The sequence below is a fragment of the Haemaphysalis longicornis genome, unplaced genomic scaffold, assembly GCF_048455015.1.
Source record: "Haemaphysalis longicornis isolate Haplotype H1 unplaced genomic scaffold, Haemaphysalis longicornis Haplotype H1 scaffold_14, whole genome shotgun sequence".
Lineage (NCBI taxonomy): Eukaryota > Metazoa > Arthropoda > Arachnida > Ixodida > Ixodidae > Haemaphysalis > Haemaphysalis longicornis.
The window spans coordinates 17,262,055-17,288,898 of record NW_027526245.1 but is presented as its reverse complement, the minus strand read 5'-3'; positions in this window follow the sequence as shown (position 1 = coordinate 17,288,898).

Below are 26,844 nucleotides of genomic sequence, written 5' to 3'. Positions count from 1 at the left end.
GCTTTCGGGGCACATTCCAAAGTCTTGGAGGGATGCCATAGTTGTAGCATTCTTGAAAGAAGGGAAGGACCCTTCTTCTCCCGCTAGCTATCGACCCATTGCCCTGACCAGCTGCCTGTGCAAGCTTCTCGAGAAGATGATAAACCGGAGGCTCGTGTACTTTTTGGAGTATAACGGCCTTCTCGAGAGCTGCCAGGCAGGCTTCAGGGCAGGGAGATCCACAAATGATCAACTTGTGGCACTAGAGTCATATATTAAGAATGCCTTCATTCACAAACAGTTCTGTTTAACTGTGTTTTTCGACCTGGAAAAGGCCTATGACACCGCTTGGTGTTATGGGATCCTTACTGACCTGAAGTCATTCGGTGTTTCTGGTAATATGTTTAACACCCTTGCTAGCTATTTGTCGGAGAGAACCTTTCGCGTCAGAGTTGGTTCTGCACTGTCAAAGGTACACGTGCAAGGCGGAGTTCTAAGCTGCACTCTCTTCATAGTAAAAATGAACTCCCTTGGGAAGGTACTGCCGCCTACAATTTCTTACTCCATGTATGTAGATGACGTGCAGATATCTTTTAAAGCATGTAATATGTCCATCTGCGAACGTCAAGTCCAGCTCGGCGTCAAGAAGCTTGCTGGCTGGGCAGACAAGAATGGTTTTAAATTGAATCCTGTAAAAAGCTTCTGCGTTGTGTTCTCTAGGAAGCGCGGGGTCCATATAGACCCAGACATTACTCTTAACAGCGTGTCGATTCCTGTGCACAAGGAACACAAGTTTTTAGGCATTTTATTCGACGAAAAGCTTACATTCATCCAGCATATCAGACAGCTCAAATGCAAATGCTTAAAAACAATGAATATTCTTAAGGTCCTCTCACATCAATCTTATGGGGCCGACAAACAACTCCTGTTGCGCCTTTACACGGCCTTGGTGGGGTCTCGGCTCGATTATGGCAGTGTCGTGTATGGGTCTGCTACAAAAACAGCACTGACAATGCTCGACCCAGTGCTGCATTTTGGCCTTCGACTCTCATGTGGTGCATTCCGCACTAGCCCTGTTGAAAGTCTTTATGTCGAGTGAGACAAATGGTGCCTAGGGCATCAGCGGGAGTATGTTGACCTCTTGTATGCATCCAAGGTCGTGTCTCTGACCAACCATCCTTTTAATCCCACCATGAACGATACATCAAATTTACAACTCTTTTTAAACAGGCCATCTATTCCCTTACCGTTCTCTCTCAGAGTTAGGGAGGAGGCTTCTGCACTCAATGTCCCCTTTTCTGACACGCACAAGACACCCATCCATAATTGCATCGCACCATGGCATCTTCGTTCTGTATCATGCGACCTGTCATTCACTCTTGTAGAAAAAAATAGGGTACCCAGGAATGCAATTCTGCAGCACTTCCTGTTCCTGCAGGACAAGTACAGGTGTGCAGAATTCTATACCGACGCGTCGAAAACTGGTTCTGCAGTATCTTGTGCAGCGCACGGACCAAATTTTAGAGTAAGCAAAACAATGAATTTTCATAACAGTATTTACACGGCAGAAGCATATGGCATTTTACTCGTTTCAAACCACATCATCAGACATAAAATTCCCAAGTCCATTGTGTACACAGACTCTCAAAGCGTTGTACGGGCACTGTCATTAGGAAGGTAATCTAAAAACTACGTTATAAATGCTCTTTTCAAGGTACTAATGTCTGCATATGCCTCAAATCTTGAAATAACTATATGCTGGGTACCAGGGCATTGTGAAATCCCTGGTAATGAAGCCGCCGACCAAATGGCTGGTGATGCTGCTCTCATGACTACGGTTGACATTACAACAGTACCTTACACCGACCTAAAGACACACATCAGACGACAGCTTCGTAACACATGACAACAAACTGGAGTCAACAAACAGACAACAAACTACACGTAATAAAACCACAACTGGGACGCTACATAACTGACTCACACAACAGATACACTGAAGTCGCCCTGGCTAGGCTGCGGATAGGCCACACACATGCGACGCACTCCCACCTGCTCACTGGAACTTCGGGACCCACGTGTAGCAGGTGTGGAAAGGGCCTATCCGTAGTCCACATACTAATCACATGCAAGGCACTTGACACAACACGGCACAAACATTTCCCTGAATTATACAGACGACACATCCCTTTGCACCCATCATATTTTTTAGCCGACGAACCCATGTTTTCTAGTCAGCGTGTTTTTAAGTTTTTAGCTGAGGTGAACTTGCTGCAGCTCTTGTCATATCACGTGTAATCATCCTGGCCCTATACACCAGCCATCTCCATTGTCCTTTGTTCAGCATCACTTTTACGTTTAGTCACATGTTTTAGTATATACGGTCTCATCACAATTCAGTAACTTCTTCTTTGGCGCTCTTTGCCCATAGTCGGCCTTGCGCCAATAAAACCCAACTATCATCATCATCAAGACCGTCCGTCATATTGGTACGGGCGACGATCGGGAAGTCTCGTATTGTTTACTACGGATTGTGGACGAAGGACTTGTCTGCGCTTCCGACTGCGTCTGAGGACTCATACCACTCGTGGTGCCGCGCCAAATACCCGTCGGAGCGGCACCGGTGCAGGGCATACCGCCTAGCCACCGAGGCCTGCGACTCGCAGTAAGTAAATCCTTGTTTATTTTTTCCTTGACACGAGTTAACCGGTATGAGCATTTTTATAGCACTCTGTTCACCGTTTACCATGCAAATGCGTAGCGGGGACCCTGTTGCAGTAACCCTGAAAGAGGAAAGCAACAATCGCCAGAACGTGCCGCTAGTGGGTGGATTACTTATTTTCAATTGCTAGATGATCGAATTTACTAGATCATCGAATTTACTAGATGATTTTCGGCAAAGATGTTTACGGAAAGGTTGCGGCCGTTTTCCTTAAAGGTCGTCCGCCCGCGCGTTTGCCGCAAAGCAATCGCGCTTTGCGGCGACGTCAACTACAAAAGTGCACATACGCCTTGAATTTTTTTGTGTGCGTTTTCATTATTTATTGCGCATGTTCTGCCGCAAAAAAAAATTGTTTGTGTGTCTGTCTTCTCCTTTTTTGGCAGTGGGGTGGTTGTGTTTATTTCTAAAGCGCATGTTTTCAGTCTGCCCGAACAGATAATACAGTAAAACCTCGTTAGCTCGAACTCACTGAACTAAAAGATTTTTTAAAATTCGATGGGTCATCGGTATAGCCTGAATGTTTACCTGTTTATCTCGAGAAGTTTTGGAAGTGAGTTCAAGGTAATCATAATATTGCTTGCTTAAGTTATGACGAACACGATTATGCGAGTACTGGTATCATTACCCACGCTGAGGTTTTTAAATGTTAAACTTCCTTCTCTTGAAAATACATTAACAAAGCATGCAGCGATACTTGCACGCTCGAACTTGAAAGACAAGTTTTACATCATAGCTGTTTGAGGTGTAGATTATTGCCCTTGCAAGAAACAAAATCTGGTCATTTTCAGTCTGTTCCTTGCGGTGACTGCTTTCTGCTCTGTCCCTTTACCATAAACTGTAGCGGACTAGTCCTGTTCTTCCCTGAGTGCTATTTACTGTTACTCTCTCTGTTCTTGTAGGTTGGGCCTCATCCATGTGCTCAGCAGGTGCTTTCGCTCTAGAAGAAGAGTGGCGGGCCCTATGTTGTGTACCTCACCTTTGAGACGGGCGAGTGTGGAGGCAGCGTGTGACTGCCCGGCGGGTTGCAGTGGAGCATTGGAGTCACATCCTGGCGGCTGTGCACCTACTTGTCCTCTTGCATGCCCAAGGTTTTAAACAGGCGCCACCGGAGCTTGCGTACACTGAGCTGCCACAACAGTGGGGACGTCCGAGACAGCAGGGCATCAAGCCAGCGAGTGTCCAATACATTGACTGGAGAAGCCGGCGATAAAATGACCCCTCCCTTCCATTGCCAATGCTTCTGTTCGACGCACGTCGAGTGCAGGAGCAATGCGAGCAGCAGCAAAGTGCCGTGCAGGCGCTTGGGAGAAAACATTGTAGCCTTGGGAATGATTTTTTGCCTCAGTTTTGCTGGTCTCACCCCCCACAGTGACAGAAACAAGGACTGCCATGGCACCTGAAGGGTCACCTGTGAGCTACCAGAAAGCATTCAAGCCACATTACGCCGTGGTTATCTCGCGAGCACGCATAGGCTGGACAACGTCGTGTTTACTAGACCGCGGCACGCAGGGCTGCGGGAATGCTTCCCTTTTTTCCATTTATATCCACAGTTTGCTATACTGCACGCGCTATAAATCCGCGAAGTAGTTTAATTTACTGGGCTTTTCACTGTGGATACAAAAAAGCAAAAGCACTCAAGCATCTGTTGTGCGGACTGATGCAACTCTGGCCGTTTTTTTTTTTTTTTTCAAGAAAACTTGAAAATAGCTTCAGCTACCTACACCAATGGCTACTAAGATTACGTCGGAGGCATGCATGCAACATGTGACAAACTAGAGGAGTAAGTTTGTATTGTAGTCGTAAAATATTCGACAGTAAATACATCGTGGCTGAAATGACAATGGGCAACAAGTTAACTTGACGTAACAACCAACCTGTTAGCCCGGCAAATCGGGAACCAAGTGTAAAAGCTCGAATTTTACAACGTTAGATCATCATAAAACAGTGTACGCCTCTTCCGCAACGACACGCGGCTAAATGCAACGTAAAAAAAACCAACAACATACTCCCATACCGTGCGCGCCCGCCACTGCAGAGGAAATTTTCAACCGCGCCCTGACGGCGTAGTGCGGCAAAAAAAGTTTTACAGCCCTATGTAAGATAAAGGCTCGTGTAGGGGCTAAGCGGTACCATTTGACAATGAAATGAAGCGGGCGCAGGGCCACAGGGACGAGTGAAGAAACAAAGCCCAATTTTGACAACGTGTGTCTGTTTTCCCGCTCGAGCGCCGCTGTCAGTCACATAAATAGGTGGCGCACGCTCAGGCTTCGCTTAGAATACAAAGGCTGGACCACGGAACTACAACGCAGCTGTATTTTTCCTACGGACAGCGACTTCGAAATCCCGCGCTTAGCGGACCACCGACAAATATTCTCTCCAAGCGCACCACGCCGCGCGCGTCACAAAGGTTGCTCGCGCCGGCATAGTTCACGTCAGAAAGTTCGTTCAAGAGCGTGGAACTTGACGTACCTTTTCTCCATTTGGACCGGTATTTTCGCATTGCGTGCACTGCGGCACGCAGCAATGCTCCGGCATTGTAGTCCACCACCAAGAGCGGTCAATGCCCGACTTCTTTGTTTGGCGCCGTTTTGCTACTTGGTTTCGGTTTCGAACGACCGCACCAAAATGGCGGACCTAGTTATCGGAGTCGACGTGAGATGGCGGGGTGCATTTTGCAAATGGTCTATTGACGCCTCAATCCACGGAGCCACACAGCAGACAAAAAACGAACCTTTCCTCCTGGTTGGTGACTTCAATGCTCCGCACTATTCATTGAAGTCTCCACGCCTCAAAAAAAAGGAACGTAATTAGTCCGCGCCACCACCTTAAGCTTCAAAACGATCTCACCGTTCCGACCAGAATTGGCAACCTCGCAAACCTGGATATTATCCCCGACCTGACTTTCACGAGAAATCGCCAAAATCGCCAAATAGTTTTGCCTGCCGGAAACACTGGGGCGAGACCATCAGATTTTCTCTCTGCGAATATACATGAAGAAGAAAACTACAAAAAGGCAAAGTAACAAACTGGTCCGCTTTCCGCGAGGATGTGACCCCTGCCGCCCATACAAACAGACCTCACAGAATGGGTACAGGCATTGGAGCAGCAGATACAAAAATACCCGCGAAAAATCGCCTTAATACTCAGGACACGCCAGCTGCAGACACACACATCCTAAACATATGGGAAACGCGAAGGAGCTTGACAACAAGATGGAAACACCAAAAACATAATAGATCGCTTAAGAAGCGCATAGCCTTCCTCACCCCTTCCTCACTTCCTCACTTGTTCTTCCTCACTTGTTCTGCGACAGACTCAAAGGCACCCTTTGCACCAAAAAAGCGTGGCCCTGCTTCGCCACCTCCTGGACACCTCCAGCTATCGGACTCAAGTCAACCACAAGACACAGCAATTGATGAGAAACTGTGACCTCCACCCCAAAGACTGACTTCTCCCACAACCCACCCAGCTCCCCCAAAACTGTGTTACACGGGCTGACCCAATCAAGAGCCTGATGCCCCCTTCACCCTCTAAGAACTGCAATCAATCCTTGCTAATCTCACTCGTAACACCACGTCCGGCAGGGATCAAATCACTAACCGCATCCTTCGCAACATGGATCACGAAATATTAGAATCGATACTTGAGCTCTTCAACTGCCATTGGGACAAGGGCACGTACCGGCACGGTGGAGACACTCAGATATGAGGCTTATACCGAAACCAAACAAACCCATCTCGCCTACGTCACTACGGCCAGAGTCCTCCAATGCATTGAAGGACTCTGCTACGGCCAATCTCTCTGACCCTATGCGTAGGCAAGCTTTTCGAGCACCTCGTGCATCAATGATTGCTCAACTTTCTTGAAGATCAAAACTTATTTCCTCTAACAATGTTCGGATTTCGACAGAAACTCTCCGCTCAAGATGTACTCCTGCAACTGAAGGAACCGGTCATTGATCATCTTAGCCGCACCACCACTAAGTGATTCTGGCACTCGACGCCAAGGGTGCCTTCGAGAACGTCACCCTTCAAGCTATCCTAGAACATCTTGACCAAACTCATTGCAGATCCAAGGCTTTCGACTACGTCAAAAGGCTTCCTCAGCAACCGCACATCCACTATCAAACTTAGGCAGCTTGTGACACCGACATTTATTATGCCCGCGAAAGGCACGCCCCAGCGCTGCATAATTTTCGCTGTACTTTTTAATATTGCGCTACTTACACTTCCCGGAAAACTTAATGCAACACGGCAACGTTGTTCATAACAGCATGCCTAAGCTTGCATGGATTGTCGTGCAGGTGTTTCTTCTAGTCAAGCCTGGTCCACTGCCTGATACTGGACGGCCATCCCACTCCGGACATGCGCCGCTGGATCGCGCTCCAGGCACGTGGAAACTAAGGTGGAAACGACCGTCGATATCGCAGCTACGCACCCTCGTCTCCAGTGAACCACGCCGTTGGCTTCAGTCATCGGTGACGTCAGCGGAGCCGAGTATAAAGCACCAAGATTTCGCCTTTCGACTCAGAGGGCACAGCAACGTTCTTCAGTACATGCCTAAGCTTGCACAGATTGACGTGCAGGGGCCCTATTCTCGACTGCAGAAATTCCAGGGAAATCTGGGAATTTGCTGGAAGTCTTTCCTGATTGGCTTTCAATTTTTGTCACGCGCTTCCAGTTGACAAAGCGGTTGTGTGTGCTGTGGTCATTTGGCGTTTTATGACGTTTACGGGCACCAGTTCTAAAGTTTGCCTTATTTCTCTTTACTGAAAGCGCATAATTATTGGCCGGCATTGAAAAACCAGACTAAAAGAACTAAACATGACAACGTAGGCCTGTCTTTGCTATTCAACAACAATAATGCCTGTAATACACGCCCTCTGTGTGACTGGCTGAGAAGGAATGACGTGATTTAAACAGTTGGCGGGAGCGATAACGTCATGCATTGGCAACTTCAGCCTGCGTAAAAGTGACGTAATGTTACTTAACATCTTGAAAATGGCGGCTGATTTTGCCGCAAAATAGGGTGAAAAATTGCCCCGGCTTTCCCCGCCGCGAAATGTTCGCGAATTTGGAGCAGGCGAAGTTTCGCATGCACGCGGTTTAAGCATGTTTTCTGCCGAAACAAATTATGGTTTCAACTGTTTCCAAATCAGCGATCACGGAGCATACAAATAACGTGCAGTATTTTGCTTTAATGTTTGGTAATAAAATAAAAATTATTTGCTTGGCGTAACCGCAACATAAGAGGGCAGCACAAGCCTCTCCACGGCAAAGACAACCCAACGCATGGCATTTGTCCACACACTTCCAAGTAAGCTGCTGGGTCACATGATCGAACTCAAGAGAAAAATTGACCACATCTTTCCGCGGGGGGAAACCATGGGATGATGCGACGCATCTGAGCGGTGCTTGTTACGGTTGCGCTGACCATCGCGGTAGCAGACCTGTTAGTCTCCATTCAAATCATCGGCGGTCATCGGATGTCATCGGAGCGGCTGCGGTGGAGCGACTGAGCGGAGCGGCGCAGTTATCGCGTTTATATGTACCGCGCGTTAACGGTGAGGGGAATGAGAGAGAGCAGCGCATGCGCATGTGTTAACCGAGCGCTAACGCGCGCTGACGCACAGTTGGTGTTGCGGTGAGAGCGGGCGCTAACACACAGATGGCGCTGCGGTGAGAGCGGCGTTAAAACCCCTATATTTGGGAAAGTAGCGACTTTCTTGGATCTTTGCAGCCGTTTCCCTTACCCGCCACTGCCCTCCTCGCACACCCTCTCAGGAGACAAGCATATCGGGCCAGCGGGTGCCACACCCTGATTGGTCCGTTACAATGACGTCACACACACATTAACCGGACGTGACGTTTGATTTTTTTTTTTTTTTTCTCGCCAGGGCAGTCATTTGGCAGCGTGAGTTCAGAGGACGGTTCTCTGTACCGTGGTTCATCGTTAGTGCAACGCCAGGCAGCCAGGTTCGAGTAATGTCGTTACGCGGAGTTCTAGTTGGCGACAGCCAACTCAAATTCATGTGCTGGTTGCGGCTGCGCTTGTTGCCGTTTGTGGAGACCTGCACATTTAGCTTCGGTGGCCACAACACTCCCCAACTGTCCGAAGCAGTGTCGCGCTTGCGTTGCCGGCCGGCAGATTTCGCCGTTCTCTATGTTGGGGGGAACGATCTAGATCGGACCGGCGCAGATCCGCAGCGGATATGTGACAGCATCAAGGTGTGTACAGAGGAAACCCTCGCACTATTTTGTTTGTCTGTGAAGGCGGGATGGACATTAAAGGTCGCCCTATTTGTGTTGTAGGCCCTGGTGACCCAGCTGCAGCGCGAGGTGGCCCCTGCCGTGTACGTCTTCACGGTGCTGCCTCGTTGCTTCCAGTCGGCAAGCGCGAGTTCCACTCGTCGCTTGCTGAACAGGAAGCTAACGGCCACCCTGAAGCGTATGCGGGACGTCTACATACTGAACGCTGAGGTAACAATGGAGGAGCTCGTATAGGCCTACGTGTATTGTTTTGTTCTCTAGTGGCTACGTATAACTATAACGCTGTCTTAAAAAATTAGAAATTGTACACAACTTTAGCCAGATTTGCGTGGAAGTATGTGTGTAGAAGGTACCATTCTGTTGTAAAAACATGTTGACCGACCACGTGCTTCGCCTCCGACGTCGCTGTGTTCTCGAAATGCATATTATCAAACTTGCCGTACCCCCTAGCGTTTGCACTGAAGTACGCTTAAAAAGTCTGAAATAGGAGCTAAAAGTCCCACTTTGTATGAAACTTTGTAGAAGTCCGCCTTACAAAATTAGTAATCGCAGAGTGCCACTAAATGTTTGCTACATGGTTACATTCGGGTCCGAATGTCATTTGAACCAAATGTCATTTGACTCAAATGGGGTGCTTCGAATGTCATTCAGCATCCCGTGCTACACTACAATTTCGATGGGATTTGAAAGATTTCACAATTGCTCGCCGTGCTGTAGTGGCACTGTTGTCGCCCCGTTCCGTTTTCGTACAATAATACAACGATCAAATGTAGGAGCAGTCTAAGGCAGTAAAATGATGTCAAATTAGAAGAGGCACCAGTTTTTACTCTAATGTGGCGGCTGTCTTGCGTGTTTTTCTTTTGCGACTGACCCACTGGTTTTGAAAGTATGAAAATTAAATATGTCTGTTTCATATTTTAAGTAAATCAGCAGTGAATAAAGTTCCACAAACAAAAATATTTTGTTTGTTTTACGTACGGAAGTAGTATATTTTTTGTTGCCGATCGAAGACGCTGCGTGCGAGAGTGCTAGAAATGGCATTTGAAATCCCAAATGTCTCTTTTGGTGCTTATTTGGCTCGAATCTCATTTGAGCCGAATGTCATTTCAAAACATAGTGTAGCAGGGGCATAAAAAGAACTTATTTATGGCAGAGGCACACTAAATGTTTGCATACATGGTTTAAAAAGAACTTAGTAGTGAATCGATGCCAGCTTCGCATTTCTTCGCGAGTCCTGTTGTTACCAAACATTAAATATCGGTACTGTGAAGTGTGCTTGCATTTGTCCTGACAGTCTACTTGCTTTGTTGTTGAATTTGTGCGCAGCACCGTTTCCTGAACGCGACCAAACAGCCGAAGCGGTCCCTGTTTGCCGCGGATGGATACCACGTGTCTAGGGATCGTGGCATCGACGAGATGTCCGCGATCCTTGTGAAGGCGCTGGCCAGGCGATACGGGCGGGGCATTCTCTCGCCAGACCGAGCTGCACCTGGTGCCAAGTACACCTTCTCCCGCTGTGTCCGCTGTGGAGCCAAGGGCCACGAGAGGAACGACTGCCTGCAGTACTGCTCGCCGTCCTGAGGTGCAACGAGGCGCCAGCGAAGACCATCGGCTTGTTGAAACGGCCCTTTTCAGGGCCACATATTTGCCTGCCATGCGGGATTCGCTGCAGCCAACCCTTGTCACCCCGTAACCTGCTCTTTCTAGTGGTATGGTCAGCATAAAACCCTACTTGGTGAATAGGTGGTGGAGAAAACTACTTGCACATTCATTGCAGTACAGGCAGCCATGATTTGTGCTCGCCCTAGGCCGAGAGTTGCACTTTCTTTTTATATGCTCTTAATTTCGAAATTCTCGACTTGCATGTACACCTTCTCCCAAACACGAATCAGAAATGGTTTGTTCCACCCAGTTGATGAAGCCTCAGTGCCACCCGCCGCGGTGGCTCAGTGGCTAAGGCGTTGCGCTGCTGAGCACAAAGTCGCGGGTTCCATTCCCGGCCGCGGCGGCCACTTTTCTGATGGAGGCGAAAAGCAAGAACGCCCGTGTGGGCAAGATTTTGGCGCACGATAAAGATCCCCAGGTGGTCAAAATTAATCCGGAGCCCTCTACTACGGCGCGCCTCATTGGCTGCGTTGTGTCGGCGCGTTAAACCCTACAATCAATCAAGCCTCAGCGTGTCCTCTGCCCTAGGGAAATTTGCTGCTAATAGCCATGCCACATTGTTTCTTTCGGCAACCCCTGATTTGCACAGATGCCACACTTGCTTCCATTTACTCAAGGCTGCATGGCTGTGTCTGCTTAACGCATCATTTCTGCTTGCCTGCTATATTTCTGTTATATATACTGTTAAGCATCAGCTAACCTGAACCAAAGTAATTATGGCTAGCAATTTTGCAAGGAGTCCTCTAAAATCAGGATTCAAGAATAGCAGTGCAGATGTCTGTACGAGGCATGCACACTTCATTCCACGACATCCTCATTATTAGCTTTAAAATAGCTCTCAACTTGCTGCTGTTCTGCATCAGAGCTTTAGGGCAGTTTGTAAGCTTTACAGTGCATCTCGGAAAGCTCACGCATTCTGTAATTAAAGGGACCCAGCAAAGCCTTCTGTAAAAGTTACAAAAGGCCTGTATTGTCGCGTAGCACCAATATAGCGATGCAATGCCATTGGAATTATTGATCTACATTCAGTGTTAGCTGCGCCAGAAGCAATTAAATCCACCTCTCCCCACTTGCCGATCGACTCCTCCTCCCTCTCTGCTTCCTTAAAAGCAGCTGGAAACACTGGGAATAGCCATGTGACATCGGGACGCTCGACTTCCGTTCTGCGCTAGCTACATTCCTGCGCCTAGGCACCTGTCAATCGCTGCGGACCCGCCTTTGCCTCGGGATCGCGCAGGAAGGAGGGAGAGCAGCCGGAAGCCAATAACAGTGACGCCGCCGGTGGCCGACCTCGCCGGCGATTGAGCGAATCAGGGGGCGCCTTCGCCGTTGCGTCAGCCGCGATCACTGTTGCGTCAGCCGCGGCCGCCGTTGCGTCAGCCGCGGTCGGCTCGCTGCGGCGTCGCGCTCATCGGCTGAAAAAGGCGATCTTCAAAAATTGTTTACAAATTATCCGTACAACGTATGGGGCTCACACTTGGCTCTAAAATACCCCGTTATGTGTTCTACCACCTGAATGCATTTGATTGCCACCTTCACAAAGCTTTTCGGGGTCCCTTTAAATGTAGTTGCTGCGGTGTTTTTGACCCCCGTCATAATTCTAGGCTTTGCTGCTGCTTTGGCACAAATACTTCGTTGGCCAATTTTACTTGTGTGTGCTTGCTGCATGAATATTGTCTGTACTGTACTCTTGCCACTGCAGAGAAAGGAATGGATTCAGATGACAGAGCACGCTTTTGAATCTGTGGGAGGGGCCTTTGTGGTGCAGTGGACAGTAGGAGGCTCATTATGCACAAATATTCTTCATCGTGACTCAAAATGGCCATGGCAGCTAACCTGCACCAAGCCATTTTGCTAAGAGACATTATTCTGTTACCTGTTCATGTGCGCTCCATTGTACCATTTAGGATACCGCAAAGTTAGGGGGCTACTATGTAAGCTCCTTTTGCTTGAAAACAAGCGCCTTGATCTCTGATGTCTTGAGGTGTGTTGCCTTTTACTGGGTTTCATGATGGTTCTCTAAACACTTACAAACCACTGCATTGCACACACCCTTGATAAGCGTCAAAGTTTCTGAATAAATAAAATTAACCATAAGGCTCGATTGTTTGGTTGATCATTAGCGAATAAAAAACTTTTGTAACACACAAAGTGCTTATCTATCAACACACCATTAGGAACAATTGTTGAGCCATTGCTTTGACAAGTGGAGTTATCTGAAGGGGATTCCTCTTGTTGAAATGTTGGCTATATCAAAGTTCCCATTGTGGTGCTCAAAAATTGACACAGCTGCGAAAGACCTTGAAAACCCTCACATTTCCATCATGAATGCCATTTTTCTTGGAATGCTGCAGGTGCAGAACGAACCACCATGTGGAAAGTTAAGTTGCAGAAGTTCATAATCAAGTGGTACTGTTGCTAGTCTTTCAAATGAGGTGTGCTCGTGGCAGCCTCCACCATGCACTCAATAGTTCCCATTTCCCACCCTGGCCTATATTGCTGTCTGTAGCAAAGAGATGTCTCTGAAGCAAACTTTCCAGGTAAATCATGTTTATTTGGATTAGTATGAATACAGTGTAGGCCCCATTGCCAAGGTAGTGTGGCAACACTCCTATTAGAGCACATCTCCATCAATAAGGGAAACACCAACTGCAGCCCAGGCGACACATTTCTCAACATGTCTTCAGCTCCCTCAGTGTTGCATTCACAGCTCAAAATGAAAGTTCTTGGAGCACCAGTGACTTGTCCAGTAACAGGTGCAGCAGGCAATGGGGATGGAGCATCTTCATGACAACAGGAACTTGCTGAATACAGAAAAACGAAACACATACAGCATGAGTGACCATACCCTGCAGGACTGCATTTTAGGTAGTTGGACTGACAGGTAATAAATTAGTTTGTTCTCAGCTCGCAAAAAAGCCTAGCACATGTTTGGGGAGGGGGCGGGGGTAGTGCACATCCAACTGCAGGCAAAAGTGGCGACATTCCAAGGCACTGAAATTTTTGTAGTGCCTGTGAATGTGGTCTCCTAGCAAGCGAAAGAAAATGTACAGAGGCTGTAAGTGAGCCTTCACACCCGTCAACGGTAGCGAAACCCAAATGTCAGTCTGAGTAAGCCAAGAGTTCTTTTGTAGCATGCTTTGGCAGCATGACAAGCTAAGGAGGGTTACAGCATGCAGTAACTGAGGACAGCCAGGCTGTTTTTGCAGGGAATGAATAGGCAAAATACGATGGTGCCGTTGTGTCAAGATTACGGTGCACATTAAATAGCCCCAGGTTGTCTAAATTAGTCCGTAGCCCTCCACTATGCTGTGCTTCATGGCCCAGGTGTTGCTTTTTTTAAGATTAAACAGTGTAAGCAAAAGCAGGCATTTTCTGTTGTACAGGAGTATCTGTCCCCCCAGTTGGCCTCTTCTAGCACTGCTAGTTTAGCCGTGGTCAATTGTAGCACCACCGAATCCCCGCCCCCCTCCTTCCCCAGCTATCCAAAAAGAACCCATGGCAGCATGCTACCGAAGCGCAAGTGGACGGGGCTGCAGCACCGGGTGGGCCATTGTGGGCCGTGGCCCAGGGTGGAAGTCCTCTGGAGCTTAACGGGCTCAGGCAGGGTTGGGTATGCACCATCCCGGGGAAACGGGCACTGGATAAGGGGTGCAAGAAAACATACAGGCAGTCCATAGCAACACTTTAGCTCAGCTCCGAAACAGGCTAAGTAGGCGGCATGCACACACATAAGCATGATATAGAAGATCCATTTCTGTGGCAGAACACAGGGCACTAGCTTTCATTGTCGCGTCACCTGTTGGTCCGCGGGTGCAAGCACCACTCCTACCAAGCAGAGGCATGGGCTTGAGTTGCAACATGCTTGGGCCAACCTAGATGAACCACCCAGTCCAGTTTTCAGTCCAAAAATTACCAGCGCGGGATGACATGCAATTTGAATGCAACTGTAGTGCATACCATAATCACAACACATTTATTCTTAATGATACTGCCATCTTTTACCAAACAGGAATGTGCAGGCTGAGTTTTTTAAATGAAGTATATGTTGTGCTGGTTGAAATCTGCTATTACTAGCTCGCCTCCTTGGTAGCCTCCCTATCCGCAACCTGGGAGACCCGCTCTGCTGGCAGGCTCTGCTGAGAGAAAAATGTTCTGGCTCACTGCCAGATGCAGCATAACACTGCAGCCTCACCATGGGAAGACCCGAAGGTGTGGGGGGAGTGGGAGAGAAGGGGGTGTAAAGAGGTGGCACATGTGAATTGACACGGTAGATGCAAAATACATTCTGCGGGCTGAATACATAGAGAAAATGCATGCATATTTACAGTATATACATATTTACAGTATACACATATTTACACTATATACATATTTACACTATATACAGATGCTCACTAGCAGCCCTCGGAAAGAAGAAGGCACCTCTTGTGTCCATCCGAGCCCATGCAGTGGCTTACCACGCGTCACCTCATCATTATTTACACTATATACAAATACTTACCAGCAGCCCACATGGCCACGCTCGGCGGCACCTCTGGTGCTCTAACACATGTACCATCCAAGCCATGGCCACGCGGCTGCATACCTTAAGTTAGAATACTTACCAGTAGCCCACATGACCACGCTCGGAGGCACCTCTGGTGCTCTTACACATGTACCATCCAAGCCATGGCCACGCGGCTCCATGCCTTAAGTTAGACGTAGAGACGCGGCAGCTGCTTGGGTAGGAGAACATGATCAGCAAAGGACCTGTTAAAAGCTGCCACCGAAACGCTGCCACTCTCGCCCTTTTGCACAAACGCCAGTCTCAACAGTATTCATGCCCTGATGATGTGCTTATCACATCACTTGCCAAGTCGCCATCCATAATTTGCTTCTTCAGTATTTCTTTCTGATGCTCAGTTGGCTTCGAAAGGCTACTAGATGGGGCTGCCAGCCTGCGCTTTTTTGTGAAGTAAAACCTAGGCTGCTGCATAATCTTCTTGTTCGTTGGTTCTTTTGGCAGATCTGAAACCTTGGAAACATTACGGTCCTTTTCCCACATTTTTAATCCATGGTCCAGAAGCTTGCTCCTCTTGTCTCGGGTTTCTCCAGATGAAGATGCATAGCATGTTGCTAATGTTTCCAGCTTTATTTTAAATGCAACGGCGCATTCTACACTGGTAGATGCCTTTGTTTTTCTTATGCTGTCAAGCACACGCTTTGCCTCATGTTCCTTGGATACACTGTCAGGCAGGTCCTGCACGTTCTCGTCATCTGTTCTTGCAGCATTACTTGCCATTAGCACAGTATGAATGTGCTTGCAGACAGTGAAGTAGATGAGGTGTTCATCACAACTGCAAGCATACATGTCTACACAGACGTTGCATTCGTCACATTTGAGGGGACAGCAGACTTCATCAGCTACTTTCGAAACAGTGTAGAAGACATCTGGGTTCACCTGGGAAGGCACGCTCCATGTTCCATCCTCATTTGGTTGTACACTGCTAGTGAACTTCTTTGCAGCTTCATGGCTGTTCAGGATTTTGCTCAATTTCCGAGTCCTCCGACCCTTTAGAATGGCAATGGCCCTGTTCCTGATATTCCTATACGTCATTGTCATCAGAGCCGAAATTAGCCTGTCTACACGACGGTTCTTTTCGCCCTTCATCACATCGCGCTTCAAAGTTCTATGCATCCTCTCGAGATGCATGTTGGTGTTCACACCAATCCGAAGTCTATAGCAATAAGGCCAGAGTTGCAGGCGACCTGGAGCTGCGTAGTACTTACTAAAGTACTCCATGAAATCTTCCAAGGTAGGCTCATTTTCATCCAACTCTATGAAACCCTGCAGGAGGCTCTGGAACTCATCTTGATCAGTGCACGTCATGAGAACACGCACGGCTTTGTAAACAACTGCTTGAAGCTCATTACGTGGTACAAGGCTGTGGATCTTCTCACTCCAGTTCTTGTCCACATGCCAAGTGCAAAGAAGCCTGTGTACTGGCTGTCCCATCACAGATTTCCATGCGTCATAATATTCTATGGCATCGTCGGACATGAAGACGTCAGATGTGATCGCTCCTGTGGCTAGCTTCAGACTTTCAAAAAAGGCCTTCAGCGTTTTCCCATTTGTTCTGTTGCTTATCAAATGAGCTACGGGTACACCTTTCTTATACTCATCTAAAACTAGAAGCGTAGTTAGCTGGAAGTCATAACTGTTAGTTCCATGAGTGGAATCAACGCACACAATGCCAGACCCATAATTGTTTAGCATCTCTTCCTGTAGCTCTGTCATTAATGCTAGAGCTTCCTTGCTGAAAGTGTCGTCTTTCCACTGCTCTCCCTACTGCTTATACAGCCGGACAACTGGCTCATTTTGGGCCTTCATGGCTTCCACCCACATGTGCACGCTTGTTACATCGTCAGGATGGCACCGTTCTGGAGCAAAAAGGTTGAATTCACGACGAATGTTGTGGAGCTGTATGCGCTCTGTTGCCTGTAAAGGTGTTAAATGAGCTCCAGCGATGCTTGCGCTGATCCTATCCATAATTGTGCTCATGGCCACACCTGTTTTAAGCTCTGCTGCTATTTCCGCGCTTTCAGCAGGGGTCATCATCAAGTGAGTAACATCTCTGTCTTGCCCATAGTGGTGCTTTTGATACGACACTTCAACAGAAGCTCCAGGAGTGCCGTCAGCATTTGTGGTAGCAGTTATAGAGGCTAGACAGATCTTGCCAGACTTACAGGATCCTTGACTTGCCATCAAACGCACTCCTTTGCCTCGCCTGGGCGCAGCCGTTCCTGACCTGTGGCAGCGATAGTAGGTCCGCAACTTGCCACCGGCAACGCTTGAGGCACCACGCTGTTTAACGAAGCGACAGCGCTGGCTTTCCTCCTCACCTAATCGCCATTTATCAAAGTCTGCAACAGCGAAAAAATGGGAAGAACAGACGCATTAGAGAGCCAAAGCATGATGACAGTTTCTATCAGAACCCGCCGCGGTGGCTCAATGGCTAAGGCGTTGCGCTGCCTGAGCACGAGGTCGCGGGTTCGATTCGCGGCCGCGGCGGCCGCTTTTCTGATGGAGGCGAAAAGCAAAAACGCCCGTGTGTACGAGATTTCGGCGCACGTTAAAGATCCCCAGGTGGTCAAAATTAATCCGGAGCCCTCCACTACGGCGCGCCACGCCTGCGTTGCGTCGGCGCGTTATCAATCAATCAATCAGTTTCTATCAGAGGTTAACAGAACACATCGTACTGCCTCATGACAGCCAATGCCGGCAAGCCAACTCATATCCTTTTCCTTTCCCTTTCCCCACCCCTCCCCAAAAGAAAACAAGAAAAAAGTGGGGAACAAAACCAGCATTACCAAAACTATGTCTGGTTTACAGCCAATTAGATTTTAATGAGCAGGGGCAAGTGCCCAAAATGTAAATTTCAGAAAAAAAATCGCGCCAATCCACCCCGTGAATGTGGTTGGAAAGCAAAGCTGTAAACGACATCCCTAACGATTACCCATGCGACGTCACCTAAATTTACTCACATCACTCTACAAATACTAAAACCAGACAGAAGTGAAATGCACTTAACCACACCATTTATACTTCAAAGAGATATTTTGGTAAGGTTAAATCAATGCATGATGCATGTACGGTGTTTGGTTGAGTTGTACTGGTGTAGCACAAGAGTGGAAACTTTTTTATAAAATTAAAGTAAGCTCCAACCCGGTGCTAGACGATCTGACTCCTCCGTCTCTGCGCTGCGGACGGAGGCGGCGAGATTTGCGGCAGAGAAGGAGGAGCAGCAGGAAGAAATACTTCTGTTCAGATTTCTGAACTGCCCAGAGTGCAGCACTGGGGATTGATTCCTTCTTCTGTGGGGCCCATATGCAGTCCGCGCGCCCTGTGTTCTGTGCACCCGCTGAAGCTGGGTAGGTAGAGAGGGCCTGGACAGCAGCATCTCCCATTGCTCTTGTTGAGTAGTTGATGGTAAGAGAATAGGGCGCTCAGGGCTACTGTCGCACACCCCGATTACGGGGCGGAGTGTTCCTACTTCGGAGCAAAATTTACATACAGCGTCGTAGCGATTCGGACGCATTAAGTAAAGACGCGTATGCTGTGGGAAGGAGCCCGGATTGTATGAGCCGTAGGGTACTTTGTTATTCTCTGGAAAGGTCAGGGTAAGGCGAAGGTACGGTCTTTCTCAGAAGGCGATAATGTTGGGTTATCTCTCTGAACGTGACAAGCGGGTGACTGTCCTCGTGCAGCTCCATAGCACAGGAGGTAAAAGTGCAGGCTTGTTGGGTGGGCGTATTTGTTGCCCTCCATTGAGGCGTGAGGGGGTGTACAGATGAGCTCAATGAAACCGTTTGGGGAGTGGTTTTTTTAGCAAGCGCAGTGCAGTTCATGACGCCTAACCCGACTGGTAATTCTAGTAGGCTTGTTGGGAATCGGTAATTACCCTCCGAACCCCTGGTTGAGTGAGAGCCAAGGTGATGGCTGCCTCTTCTACTTCCGCCATTTCTTGGGTCGTAAGCGAGGTACACGCAAGGAGGTTGGTTCTAGAGGTAGCTACGATGATGGCGTATTGCTGCCCTCGAAGTTTGGAGGGGCCTGTGTAGATAACTGCATGATCCCCACCGAGGGTGGTGTTTAGCGCTTGAGCGCGTGCTTTTCGGTGACCCTCGTCATGTGAGGTGCTCATATTTCTAAGCAAAGGGAGCATCTTTAGTTTTAGTCGCCAGGAGTCTGGGAGTACGTCAAGCGGAGTGACATTCTGGGCTGCCCAACCAATCTGGCGAAGCATGCGGTTACCCACCGCAGTTCTGAGTCGGTCCTTCGGGTTAGAAAGATGGCCTTGTATCAGCTCTTTCACAGTGTTGTGGAGCCCCGTGCTAAGCGCCCTCTGTGTGGACGCGCACTCATGAGAAGACCAATGGCCTGCTCGACCGCCTTTCTAATCATTATATAAAGCATCTCTATGTGTCCCTGGTCGAGAAGAAAACAGGGAATTGACTTAAGTGACTCTCGAGAGGACAAAAGCTTCATTTATTCGAAAGGTACCGGATTCCTTTAGGCCTCGCTTCTTGGTGGCAACTCGACTGATCATGTGTATGATCTGATCAATGCTGTTTTTGAGGCGCTGCAAGGAGACGTCACTCTTGGTGTTAGCCTCGAGATGTAGGCCCAGGATCTTGATGCCGGGGCTTTGAGTGATGGCCTGGCCATCAAGGAGTATTTGAATGTATTCCTTGATTTGGCGTGAGGGCGGACTGCAAGGAGCTGTGATTTTTTACGTCAACACTGGAGGCCACAGGCTTTAGCACATTGGCGTACTCGAAGTGAGATGCCATGCATTGGTGTGAGCTTCCTTTACGTTTTGTAACTCTTAGCACATGAGCAAGGTGCGCACAGGGCCGCTAGATGGGCGTGAGTGGTCGCGTGACGCTTTCAGGTGGCATTCAGCGAGAACGCAGGGGGTAAACCCGTAGATGTGCTTGGTGAGTACACCACCTGTCTTCCCTGTCTTTGCATGGGCTCGTAGCTGAATAGGTAAGACAACGAGCTCTCGCCTTGATAGTATATTAGTTCCAGGTTCGATTCCCGGCGGTGCCAGTAAATTCTTTTATTTGTTCGGTGCAGTTTACTGGTGACACCAACGGTCGCGAAAGAACCCTTGGGGGGTAGAAGTAAAAAGCTTTGCTTTAAAAGCTTTGCTTTAAAACACAAACAGTCGATTAATAAAAAAAGCACCAAAATACGTGAAAATCACAACACGAAAGAGCACAGGAGCACAACACTGCAGTTTGAAGAGGTCCTAAACCAATTCCTGCAAGCCGTGAAGTGTTACATAATGCTTGTAGTGTCCACACATGCACGGCTGCTTTCCGAAATGGTATCAAAACACAAAAATGTCGGCCAAGGGCACTTAACTTTCTAGTGAGCAGTGAGAAGGTACATTTAGCACTGCTTGCTATCTTTACCGATAAAGCCTATTCAACACCGCTCACGTTCAGGAACATATGAAAGCTAGATCTGAAACACTGCAGCAATAATTGCACTTTAATACGGCCATGAATGTGGTGGGCTTTGGCTTTGAGCTGCGAAGGTTGATGCACCTGACCTTACGAAGAGGGGAAAAAAAAGAACGAACACCAACGCGCATCCCCGCAGGCTTGTCAAAAGCAAGGCATGCCCTGCGGGTATAACTGCAAGCGTCATGCGCATTATTAGGCAGTTTTAGCATATCGTTACCGTGTTTGCGTTACCAGAATCCGGAGCTTCCATTTACCGCTGAAAACGGTGAAACACGTTTTAGCTATCCGTTTGCGTATCCCGGCCGCCGTAGCAGGTAGCGACGCCTGTTGAATTTGTCTCAAAGCAAATTGCGCATAATTTTATTGCTAATAGCTATTTGCATTCGTTTAAGGTAACTTGAATATTTCACATTTCAGGTGAAGCATTCACACAAGCTGTAATTGTTTTGAAAATACTGTAGCCATCACCTGTACAGCTTTAAAAAGAAAACGTGTTGGTGGCGCCATCTACTTAGTAAAGTTAGAATAAAGGTAAAATAGAATTTGCCCCAGCGCTAAATATTTAGGCAAGAAATGAGTAAGAACTGTTTGAGGCGGGCAAGGCTTAGCACGAGTATGGATAGCCATTTTGCTCGCTCATCTGAGAAAAATGGTCGTTTGTCGCTTTCCTGAGTATTATTTAACAAGAAACACGTAATAAACAGCATCAAGTAAGATTACTTTCACAGGCTGTACCAAGCATGAAGCGCCGAGCGCACTGCATTTGTTGTATTCAATACGCGACGGTACACTTTGTCTGCTCAGGAAGCTCGCTGGCGACGGTAAAGCCTGTGCCGGTAAATTACCGTTCACGTTAACTCTCGCTCATGTGCAGTAGACTCCCGCAAACACGGTAAACGGTAACGTAAACACGGTTACGCTCCCTGTTATGTCGCGTTGCCTTGATTCCAAGATTTTTTTTTTTTTAGCGCCGCCACGACGTCGGACCGAAACACAAAGACACACCGTGCGCTGTGAGTCTTCCTTCCGTTTCGTTCCGCCGTCTTTGCGGCGCTTTTAAACCCTTGCAGTGATGTACCAACTCGCCAGAACCACGGCTCCGCGTCGTAATGTTGTTGTAATATGGTGAATGCGCGCAACTGCCACTTGCGAACGTTACCATGCTAATACGTTAGGCCTAGAAATTTGGAACGTCACAACATGAAACAAGCGGAGGTTGATTTTACACAATGACGAATATACGTCGGCTTACATTTCATTTGATTCAGTTTAGCTAACAGCAGGAAAGATATACCGCCCTGCATTAATTGCAACGTCGCTGAGCGTGGACTTGACACTTGATAGTCCTACGTTGAGGCCTAACCAAAATTTGTAACACAGTCGCAAACAAAACAATGAAGTCATCGTTTCTATCTAACACTAATGTCCATTCAATGAAATAGGAATATCTCTTCGCTAATATTTACATTTTCTTACTTCTAAACGCTGCTCACAGCTATTCAAGGTCACGTGCTTAAAGGGCTACTGAAGCACTTTTAAAACCGGGCAAAACTGTACTTTTTACATTTATTACATTGGTCAGTTTGCGCCTGTAAAGTTTTTTTGGTCATGTTTAGCTTGGGGACAGCGGTATTCGTCGTTAAAGTTGGCCCTACGCCCCGCCCACTGCTTCCTGCCGCATCGCCGGATGAGCGAGAAGCTGAGACGCAGCGACCGGAAGTAGCGTCATATTCGGAAGACGGCCAGCGACGTGCGCCGCCGCTTCGCTGTGTCTCAGTTTTCTGGGCGAAGTTCCGAATTAAGCAGGCGTGTAATTTGCACTTTATTAATCATCATTGCCTTAAGTCGCTTTCGCGTCGATTTTTTTAACCGTAACGCTACTGTGTGATTCCCTAAAGCGACTCCTAGATACCAGAAATTTCCTACCCGAGCGCCCGTGGCTACTACATTGCCTTCACGAGTAGTCGCGGGGCCGGCCGTGTCGTCGGGTGCTCTGTGCTTCATACGCGAAGCGACGGGCTCAAACAAATACGGAGGTACCCCAAGTTTCTGATCCATTATTATAAGGGAATTAGAAAATTTGTGGGACAACAGCGCTCTGGGCTTCCCGAACTTGTTGCTCGTTTTCCCGATCAACGTTGTTGGCTGTGACGACAGCTTAGCTGAATAGCTAGATTTTAAGAAGAAATCAAGCAAGCTGAAAGCATGAAGCGTTTTCTGCGCGCGGAAGCGCTCCGCACACTCGCCGGTCGTGCATGCCCGTACGGCGCACGAAACGGCTCGCACCACACATGCCGCGGCAGCGACCGCTCTTCGATGCCGTCCGGAATCAAGGCCGTCGCGAAAAGCAAGATAAACGTGCTAGAGAGGATGATAGTGTGGTGAAAAATTGTGCTAAGGATTGTCATCCAAAGTGATTTCGAAAGAGGTGATCGAATTTGTATCGCGATGCGGAGCGCCGACCCGTCGCGGAGGCTCGTCGACGGGCCTACCCATAGAGTTAGGCCTGCCCGAGCAAGAGATGCGGCGAGAGGCCGAAAGATGGCGTTACCTGCGCGCAAGAATGAGAACAGCACCGGCCGCTAGAATGACTATCAACGTAGGAATAAGGTTCCACATGCGAGAAAGGGAATGATAATGTGGTGAAAAACTGTGTTAAGGATAGTCATTCGCAATTGTAGAGATAGCGGCGACCAACTATATCCCTTGGTGCTAAACCTAAAGTGCCTAACGCTCCATACATCACCGGCGATCCGTTGTTATGACTCACTGGCGCCATGTTTGCGCGGGTCAGTCGCCCGCCGGTCGACCACCCCACCGCTTGTCGACGGAAACGAAAGGAGGCCGACACGACGCCGCGGCGTCCACTGATTGACAGCGGCTTTTGAGCGGCGTTGAGTGTTGTTGCCCCAAACGGGATTAAGGAGCCGCCGGTATTCCCCCGGCCTGAGCAACTGAACGCGTGTGCGCGTGAAAGCCCAGACGGCGACGACCGGACAATGGGACCCCGTGGCGGCGGCAGCACAGCGAAGAAGGCAGTGGCAATGGTCGAGCCATTAACCCTTCCCGGAGTGATTCCACGAACCTTGTTAATCTGTGCTGTTAGGCTCCCTGGGAACGCAGCGCGCGGCAGACACCAAAAGAATACGCGGCGCCCGCGCGTCTTCCGTTCTTCCCCTCTGCTACAGGCTCCTGACGAGTGGCAAGGGTGTGTGTGTGTGCGTGTGCTGTGCATCTGCCGACATACCTGAAAGGCGTGTCCCTACCCGAGGGCGGTGCTTCACAGCGAGGAACGTACACATCACCATTGGTCCGCATTGTTTTGTATGGGGATCCCTAACCTAGGTAACTAGGGATCGGGGGTCAACAAAAAGGGCGTGCTGCGGCCCGCCAAGATCTGTCTTCTGTCTTCATCTCGACAACTCACTGTAAACATGTAAATAAACCTGTTGAGTTTGCTCTAAGCTCTCCCCTAGTCCTGGCTCGACGAAGCGACGGCGACCGGCCCCGCTCCCAGCAGACTGCGGTCGCTACAACTCGCTACAAGACGCAACAACTGGATGGCAAGCGGTTGGATCTGAGCCTGGAGGACGGAGAATGATCAAAACGCCGAGATCACGGAGACTGACAGCTGTTAACTGGTGAGTGCTGGCTTTGGTTTTTTGGTTGCCAGGCTGATAAGATAGAAGTGCAATCTTTTCGCTGGTAGAGGCTACCACAGAAGCAGTTGTTTCCGGAACTTCTGGGTAGATAGTGAGCCGCACCACACTAGTTCTCTGTCATGGATTGGAAGCGTTTGTTGAAGAATCAGCTGCTGATTCTGGGGGAGGAGCTGGGAGCAGAAGTAGATTCGGGGATGAAGAAGGACGAAATTGTTCGCGCTATCGAGGGCTTGAATCTCACCAGTGAAGATATTACAGAAACGTGGAATGAGATTCAAAAGCAACAGGAACAGGAGCGCGAGCAAAAGCGGGAGCAACAGGAGTGCCAGCTAAAGCAACAGGAGTGCCAGCTAAAGCAACAGGAGTGCCAGCTAAAGCAACGGGAGTGCCAGCTAAAGCAAAAAGAGAACAGCTGCGCCTGGAAGTGGAAGTGAGGAAGATGGCTGAGGTTCAAGTAGTAGAAGTAGCAGGAAGACAAAATCTTTGTGATTTAGCTAAGCTAATGCAACCCTTCAAAGTAGGGCAAGATGTGGGCCTCTTTCTTGTGAACTTCGAGAGAACCTGTGAAAAAGCGAAGCTTGGCCGTAGCACATGGGCTCGAAATTTGTTAGGTTTGCTGCCATGTGAAGCAGCGGATGTGATCGCGCGGCTTCCGGTGGAGGATGCGGACAATTACGACAAAGTGAAGGATAGCCTTCTAAAGAGGTTCCGACTTTCGTCAGATGCGTTCCGGCAGCGGTTTCGCAATCTGACAAAGAAGCAGGGCAGCACGTATTCTGAGTTTGCCTACGAGTTGAAGGTAAACTAGGTAGAATGGATGAAGGGAGCCAGCGCTTTTGGGAACTTCGAAAAGGCTCTTGAGGTAGTGGCTCTGGAACAGTTTTTTTCTAAGCTTTCCGAGCCAATGAAGCTCTGGATCCAAGATAGGGCCGGAGTAGTAACAGTGCAGGCAGCTGCCGACTTGGCCGATGAGTACGCGTCACGCCGGGGAGAAAGGGACGAGGTTCCTCCCGCAAAAGCGGGAGATAAAGGAAAACCTTGGACGGCGAGGCAAGGGGCTGGCGCAGGTATGACGGCACAGAAAAAGGCGGACTTCGCTGCAAGTAGTCAAGGATCACAAAACAAACAGGAGGGAAAGGGTTCGGAGTGTTATCCCAAAAAAAGTCCTTTTGACGCGCGGCAACCACCTACCTGCTACAAATGCAAGGAGGTCGGTCATATTGCCGTAGGCTGTCGTAGACCCAGACCAGCCCTTTCGTATACTTGTGACTCTGCCACTAGCGAGGAGCTTCTCAGTCCGTACCTTTTTAACCTAACAGTGAACGGAAAGCCATGCCGCGTCTAACGAGACCATTGATCTGGTGCACCCTGACTATGTGGCACAAGCAGTCTACAACGGCAAGTGCGCATGGATTAAGCCGGTTTTGGAAGATGGAAGCATTTGTCTCCCGGTAGCTCGAGTAGTCATCACTGGGCCGTTCGGAGAAGTAGAGACGGAAGCGGCGGTGTCAGACAAGCTGCCCTCGCAATACCCCTACTTGTTCTCGAATCGGACCGACCGTCTGCTTAGAGAGCAAGGGAAAAGTTTTCACGAGGGAACAGTCCAAGCCTTGACTAGAGCTAAAGCACGCGCTTTAGCAGCCGAACTAGAGCGGCAAGAGCCGAGTTTCACCGGAAGTACAGCAACACCGGCTGGAGTCAGCACAGCGGAGTCTACTATCCCGTCGCCTATTGAAAAAAAGAGAGAGGGGTCAGAGGAGGAGACTCGCGCTGATATAGCTGACGGGGAATCGGAAGAGGGGCTGCTCGTGTTGCCTGTATCCAAATCACTAGGCAATGTACAGGAGAAAGTGACGAGAGACGAGCTCATCCAGCAGCAGAAAAGCGATCCCAGCCTTAAGGATATTTGGAACACCGTCAGGGAAGGGGTGGCGAGGAAGAATGTCAGTTTTCCCGTCAAAAACGGCATCTTGTACCGCCACTACCAGGATGCAAAAGGTCGCACGTTTGACCAGATTGTAGTTCCGACTAAGTATCGGCATTACATTGTTGATCTCTGTCACGGAGTTGGTCGGTTGGGGCATTTAGGAGCTCGGAAGAGCAAAGATAGGCTCCTAACGGAGTTTTATTGGCCAGGATGCTTCACCGAGGTTGAGAACCACGTAAGAGCGTGTGAAACCTGTCAGAGAGTGGGAAAACCGCACGAGAAGGGAAAGGCGCCACTTGAGCTCCTTCCGCTCATTTCAGGGCCCTTTCGCCGGCTGGTAATAGACGTTGTGGGACCACTCCCAGCGACAAAATCAGGCTACCGGTATTGGCTTACCGCTGTTTGTCCACCAGCCAAATTTCCAGAGGCGATCCCAATGAAGGAGCAGAGCTCGGTAGAAGTAGTCAACGCACTACTGTCTATTTTTTCTAGAGTGGCCTTACCTAAGGAGATACAGCGCTACCAGGGTTCAGTGTTCAGCAGCGTTCTGACTGCGGGCTTCCTGGAGAAGTGCGGGATAGGGCTAATGAACCGAGTTCT